The following is a 7928-nucleotide window of genomic DNA, read 5'->3' as shown; positions in this document are numbered from 1 at the left end:
CACCAAGAAAGACAGAAGTGGAGATGTGGTTCCAGAGATGAAGTGCTAAACTCGAGATAAAAAGCTAAGGGACAGCACTCAGGACCTGAGTTCAAGTCCCAATGTTGACACAAAGAAAAAGATAAACAAGTTTCACGTAACACTAAGTTGTTTGATCTAAGATCCACTGAAAATTGGAAAAACTTAGTTGTACATAGGTGATCGAATATTCTAAAATCATGTGTGAGTTAGCATTTGATTTACATATTTACCGTAATAGACGTGAACGTTTGGGCCAAGTTGCTGGAGCTCAAGGCAAGCACTAGTGTCCTGCTTCACAGAGCCCTGCTCTTACTCTTGGATGTGGGCAGTGTGGAGAAATCCAGGTTAAAAAAATTCCTTTGGGGTCTGTGTGTTTGTGTGTGTGCCAAACCTGGAGCTTGAACTCAGGGCCTGGGCACAGTTCCTTAGCTTTTATGGCTCAAGGCTAGTACTCTACCACTTGAAGGACAGCTCTACTTCTGTCTTTTTGACAGTTTATTGGAGATAAGAGTCTCACAGACTGTTCTTTCCAGGCTGGTTTTGAACAATGATCCTCAGATCTCAGCTTCCTGAGTAGCTAGGATTACAGGAATGAGCCACCGGTGCCCAGCTTGTATTCATATTTTTCACAAGGAAAAATTGATGCATGGAGCAATGCAAAGCTTTGCCCTTGATCACCCAGCTATCAGGGGTTGGAGCTAGGATTACAGGCTGCCTCTCTGCCTGGAGAATGCTTCCTTTGCAATGGGTCCCGAGACTATACTGAAAGTTCTCTGAGGGCAGGACTGTGTCCTATTCATCTTGGAGAAAAGACACAACAGCTGATGATAAATAAAGAACTTCCTGGCTTTGTGAATGAGGCTCGGATCATCTCGTTCAGTCCCATGTGAAAGATAGGAAGACTTAACTCCTGGTGAGTTTGGGAAACTTTCAAGAACTCAAGCCTCTGTCTGAGCACCCGTGGTTCATGCCTGTAATCCTAGCTACTGAGGAGGCTGAACTCTGAGGATGGCAGTTCGAAGCCAGCCTGGGCAGGAAAGTCCTTGAGACTCATCTCTACTAACCACCAGAAAACCAGAAGTGATGCTGTGGCTCAAAGTGATAGAGTGCTAGCCTTGAGTGAAAAATCTCAGGGACACAGACCCTGAATTCAAGCCCCACCACGGACAAAAAAAAAAAAAAAAAAAATTGAAAACAACCATAGAAAAAACAAAACCCTGCAGACCTCTCTGCTCATTTCTTAGCTTTGCCACAAGGGGTCAGCACGAGGGTAGGATTCAGGGAGAGGAGAGAAAAGACAACCTGAAGCTGGTATTCGCTGAAGCTGGTCACAGGATTCCCGTTGCCTATGGTGGAGCCACTCCATCACATACTCTGTACACTGGGCTTGGTAGGAAATTTCAGAACCCAGAGGTTTTAGTTGGGATGAGGGGTTAGGAAAAGGAAGGAACCTTTATACACTACTGATATAAATTATAAATTAGAATATATAAATTAGAATAACCATACAGAAACAAATATAAAGGTTCCTCAAAAACTAAACAATAGGCTGTACACTGGTGGCTCACACTTGTAATCCTAGGGACTCAGGAGACTGAGACCTGAGACTCATGGTTCAAAGCCAGACTGGGCAAGAAAGTCCATGAGGCTCTTATCTCCAGTTAATCACACAAAATGCCAGAAGTGGAGCTGTGGCTCAAGTGGTAGAGTGCTAACCTTGAGTGAGAAAGCTAAAGGACAGTGTATAGTCCCTCAGTTTCCAAGGCTGGTACTGCCCCCCCCCCGCCACACTTTCTCTTTTTTCTCATCTATCCATCTATCTATCTATCTATGAACTCCCATATGATCCAGCTATATCATTCCAAAGAAATGAAAGTCAGCATACAATAGAGACCCCAGTACACCCATGTTTATAATAGTACTATACACAATAGCCAGGCATTGGGAGCAGCCTAAATACTCTACCACGGATGAAGAAAATGTGGTATGTGCACACAACAGAGTATTATATAGCCATAAAGAAGCATGAAATTATGTCATTTGCAGGAAAATAGATGAACCTGGACATCATCATGTTAAACTAAATAAGCCAGGCTTATCTTATTTAAAAAATCATATCATGTTTTCTCCTGCAGAATCCAGATTAAAAAAATTACTGGGGAAAGGGGATGGGGAAGAGTGATTGATAGAGGGGGGAGGATTGATTTGAACATATTGTATACAGATTAGAAATATCACAGTGTGGGCCTGTGAATGTGGCTTAGTGGTAGAGTGCTTGCCTAGCATACATAAGGCCTTGGGTTCAATTCCTCAGTGCCACATAAACAAAAAAAAATAAAATTATATTCAAAAATATTTTAATGATAGGGAAATACTGGGTAGAAAGTATACAAGACTCTTTTACTCTCTTTGCAACTTTTCTGTAAAATATAAAATTAACTCAAGATGAATGAAGAGGATAAGGGGAGCATACAGTCTAGAATTCAATGTATATCTTACAAAATTAAGAAGAATGAGGGAAGGGGTGAGCTGGGGAGGGGTGGATGAGAATGTTGAAAGGAGTGACACTGATCAAGATGTGTTATATTCACAGAATGCTTTGTTAAATGACAACTCCTTGATTTCTTACAGCCAACATGGCAACCCTGATATCTGAGCACCTGGAACTACTGTTACATGCACGTTTACATATACTCATGTGCTAGATTGGTAATATCTGCCACTCTGCTAATAATGAGGTGTTTATGACACTCATTCTCCATTGTCACTACTTTTTTGGTGCTGGTCCTGAGACTTGAACTCAGGGTCTGGGAATTTCCCCTGAGCTTTTTTTTTTGCCAGTCCTGGAGCTTGAACTCAGGGCCTTGCTGGGGATTCAGCTTGGCCTTGAGGGGGGAAGGGCGATGAGAGTGCTCCCGAGACGCCGCCCTTCCCCCAGCCCTGGGGCAGTGTGGAAGTAAGCCACACCTATCTCCTTCTGGGTCTGGAACCAGAAGGGGTAGCTTTGAGACCATCCCCCACCTTGCGCCAGCGAGCACGTGTGCTCCCTTTTTGAGGGCTTTGCCCAGAGGGCAGTACTATGGGAAATGACGTTAGCCCATGAGGGAGGTCCTTGAGAGCTGCTCTTAGACGGACAAGCTTGCTGGCCTATCGCCAGCTCCTGCTCAATCCTCGTCATCATCACTATATTACTGTAACCCCCTTCTGAATAAACCAGATTGCTCTCCGAAGCGTCTCCGAGATCCGTGTGCGCCTGGCTTCCTTGGTGGGTAAGGAGGGAGGAAAAGGGGATCTCATTTGGCCACGTGCACCTTAGGTTTGCCCGTGTCCCTTCACTCCACCTTGGCCGCCCACAGGTCAGGCGCCCAGGGGAGAGGGTGAACAGGGGAGCACTGATAAGGGAGTGAGTTTAGCATCCCCACACCAGGGGAGGTGAATCTAGCCCGGCAGGGCCTGAGCACTGTCCCTGGCTTCTTTGTGCTCAAGACTGGCACTCTACCCCTTGAGCCTCAGCACCACTTCTGGCTTTTCTATATATGTGGTGCTGAGGAATCGGACCCAGGGTTTCATGTATGCAAGGCAAGCACTCTACCACTAGGCCATATTCCCAGCCCTCCCCCTGAGCATTTTGCATTGCTCAAGGCTAGTACTCTACCACATGAACAATAGCACCACTTCTGGATTTTTGCTGGTTCATTGAAGATCAGAATCTCACAGACTTTCCTGCCCAGGCTGACATCTAACCACAATCCTCACATTTCAAGCTCCTGCAGAGCTAGGATTACAAGCATGATTCACCAGCACCCAGTTTATCACCACTTTTTTGCTAGGCACAGCAGGGCTTACCTGTTGGCAAGTGGAGGCCCCACCAAAACAGCTATGGCCACAGGAAGCACTCATACTTATGAAAGGAGTCCAAGGGCTCCTGGAGGGGAGTGGGTTGGTCCAAGGTGGTAGCTCCTAGTAAACACAGCAGAACATGGTTCTTGAAGATCTCATATCTTCTACCCTGCTGTCACTTGCAGCATACAAGGATGGCTGATGTGGTTTCTCCAGGAGCTAGGAGGGACTGAGCTGACCTACTTATGGGCAGTAGCCACTGTGGCAATGGGCACGAACCCTGAGTTCTTGGCTGGCAGGTCTGTATTTCTGGATTGATGCTTTGACAACTGTAAAAACCAAACTTCCCAGTGGCAGGAATTTCACTTTTCCAAGGGGCATCTATCTCATCATCCCTTTTCTAGAGATGATGTTCAGGCCTGACTCAGTGTATGGCTGCTTGCCTTGATGCTTGCTCCGGTGACATACCAAACCCAAACTTCCATGCCATCTCCCATTGTCTGCTCCTATATTGACAGGGAAGAAATTTCTGTGGAGGCAAGATGTATTTTGCAGCAAGGAAATGATTTTTTTTCCACCTGCCTGAACTCCCCACAGTGGACACATTGAACACGGTGAACTTCTGTAAGCTTGGAGAGGGATGGAAGATGCTGATGAGTGAACTTGGGACAGAAGGGTCATAGGGATTGAATGGTATAAAGGTATAGTCTACTTCTCATATATATAAGAAATTATTAGATTTGTCACAAAAAATAGCTGAACTCCAAAGGCCCATATAGACCCCTGGAATCAGAATCAGGCTCCATCCCCATTAAGGATGTCTATGAGGGCCCCAGATATCAATATTGTTAAATAGATATGACCAGCTACGCACCAATGGCTCTTGTCTGGAATTCTGGCTACTAAAGAGGCTGAGCTCTGAGGATCAAGGTTTGAAGCCAACCTGGCCAGACAAATCTGAGAGACTTTCATCTCTAATTAACCACCAAAAACCTAAAAGTAGAGGTGTGCCTTAAGTGGTAGAGTGCCAGCCTTGAATGAAAAAGGTAAGGGAAAGCAAGGTCTTGAGTTCAAGTCCCAGTACACACACACTCTCTCTCTTTCTTTCTCTCTCTCTCTCTCACACACACACACTTACACACACACACAAGCGTGACCTGGTTGGGGCTAGTCCAGTGCTCTCACATTACACATAAAGCATACTAGGGATCACAGAGACAGATTCTCAAGGTCAGTTGTCAACTATCTTCACATTAAAGGCTTCTATTTGGGCCTGGTTGTAATCTATCTTTTCTCCTCCCTATATATATAATATTAAGACTCCAGTTAAATTTGAATGATTTCACACATACTAAAAATTATTCCTTACTTTTCTAAAATTCACATTTGACTGGGAATCATGTTATTTTTTTCTGTGTTTAATTGGGCTTGAACTTGGGGCCAGGGTGCTGTCCCTGAGCTTTTCAGCTCAAGGCTAGCGCTCTGCCACTTGAGCCACATTGCCACTTTGTTTTGTGGTGGTTAATTGGAGATAAGAGTCTCCTGGACTTTCCTGCCCAGGCTCACTTTGAGCTGTGATCCTCAGATCTTGTTAGGTTATCGACTTGGCACTGAGGGGGAGCGGTCCTGAAAGACCGCCCCTTCTCCCGCCCTGGGGCTGGGAATGTCCCGACAATTGGCGTCCAACGTGGGGCAGAAAAAGCCCATGGGGAACGTAGACTGAGCTACCGGTAAGCCCTTGGTTTGCGGACAGTTTTCCAGGTGTGGGGTCCCCCCTATCAGCAGGGAGATGGGGCAGAGCCAAAGTAGATTCACGCTCCAAAAATACTGGATTGGACTTGTGGGACACTCGGGCTGAGGACCGAGGCATTTTAAAACATGCTGCTGGCCCTTTTAAACGGGCTGCTAGGGAGAAGAACAGATTTTCCGCTGCCTGGGGTGGATGGGCTTGTGTGTGGTCCTGCCTCGGCTTCACGGCTAGCGGGGCAGGCGATCCAGGTCCTGCGGCCTGCGCGACGGAGGCGGGAGGCAGGCGGCGGCGGGCAGTACAGGTGCTGCCGTCCGTCCCCCCCCCCCCCGGGTTCCGGGTCCCGATTTGCGAACGGTGGTCCCAGGACGCGCAGGACGGACGGCGGCGGCCCCATAGAGCGGAGGCCGGTGGCACCACATGGCACAGCTAGCGTGGAGCCAGGGCTATGGGGGCGGGCTCTGGAGTGGCACAGCTGCCGCCGGAGCCCTTGGTGGCCATGGGCGATAGGTTTGGGGTGGCCTCCTCCCGCCCTCACCCCAAGTTATGGGCGTGCAAAATTCCCCAAGGCTGGGCAGGGGCTTAAAGATGTCTTGTTGTGTTAAGCCATGCCACGTTTCTATCCTGTTCGTGTCTTGTCTCCCATCTCCTGGACCTTCTCCAGTCGTAAGAGCTGAACTGGTTTTTTCAAAAGGTGGCTTCTTCATTTCCTGGCCAGATAAACTGTGAAAGTTTTTGTTTCCTAGGAAAGGTTTTTTTTGCCTTTTAACTGACCACATGGTTCTAAAATATGGGCAAAAAAATATCATTTTGCCACTGGAATTCCAGTAGACTTACATGGCCAATTCAGATATTTTTCCTAAGAGCGCTCAAACCTTGTGCAGAACTGTTTGTCTGTGTATGTTTGTCTGTCCGTTTGTCTGTGGATAAAAGCATATAAAATCTAGCATCATGGCTTAAAAATTACTGCCTCTTTAACTACTACGTTAACCTGCTTAAGTTCTGTGCTAAACTCTCTCTTGCAGCCTATAGGTGGGGTTACAGCAAGGAAAAAACCCAGGTTTTTAACCCAAACAGATTGTTTGGGGAGCAAGCAAATGTGTCTAAGAAAAACTTCAAAAGGTTCTAATATACAGAAATGAGTGATTGACTGGAATCTCTAAAACTGCCCCTTGAGAGATACTAAGAATTGGAAAAGTTTTTCTTAATGGTTAAAAAGTTTATATATCTGATGTGATTTGATTCCTACCGTATTTTTGCAATTTAGATATATTGAAAAGGCAAAGATGCTGAGACCAGATTTCTTGTGTTTGTAATTCTGGTGAACACTGGTAAAAGTACTTTTGTTACAATTGTTTTGGATATCAGTCTAATGATTCAGATACTAAATTCTATGTGTATACTGTGATGTAATAAGTAAGACTCCTATCTTAAGTTACATATAATCAGGCAAGTATTTTGAAGTATGTATAATAAACTAGTGGGGATAAAAGTAAATTCTCATTAACTCTGAATATAAAAAAATGGCAAAGCAAGCTAATGTTTCTCACTAATTTATTGGAAAGCTGAATGGATGTTTCTAATTTTGTAATTGTAATTCTTGCATTAAGGAAAAATTGTCATTTCAGTTCAAAGGTCGTACAGTAGCCGGGACTAAAGAAAAAAAAAGGTTCTTTTAAAACAGGCAGCCAGGAGGCTAGATGCCCCCTGGGTTCCAGAGTTTTTTGGATGCAAATAAGGCTGAGGCAAAGGTATAAAAGCCTCTCTCTCTACCTTTAAAGGCTTAAAGTACATTTCTAGATAAAGAATTTGAACAACCAGAGTGCTAACATTTTGCTTCATAGAATACAGCTTAACATGTGTGCTAGCAGTGTGGATTTTGTGACTAGGGAAATCTTTCTACCCTGCTTGAACCAGAAGGGCATCAGCCTACAAAAGCCAGAGAGTACTCAGAATAAGCAACCAGGAAATACTGGGGGATTTCAAATGTCTTTAAACAGTCTGTGTAGAATCTTGCAGGAGATGTGACAATCTATCCAGAGGATTCAAAGAGGTGCCCCTACAGCCTTGCCCAGATCTCTCCTGCCTGGCTCCATCACACGTGACTAATGAAGCCTGCTAATCCAGGATGGAGGACACAGCCACTGCTAAGGCTGAGACTTTTACGTTATCCTGAACCTTTTCCCTTTCGATTGTTATTCATTTGTGTTCTCTTCCCCCCTCCAGTAAGGTTAAATGATGAATTGATTTGATGGCACATGGATCTCATTCAGTCTGCTGTCCTCTAAGTGTTATGACAGAACTCTGACAAGTGGTTGTT

This window comes from Perognathus longimembris, chromosome 28 (assembly GCF_023159225.1).
Source record: "Perognathus longimembris pacificus isolate PPM17 chromosome 28, ASM2315922v1, whole genome shotgun sequence".
Classification (NCBI taxonomy): domain Eukaryota; kingdom Metazoa; phylum Chordata; class Mammalia; order Rodentia; family Heteromyidae; genus Perognathus; species Perognathus longimembris.
Note: the sequence above shows the minus strand (reverse complement) of the source record.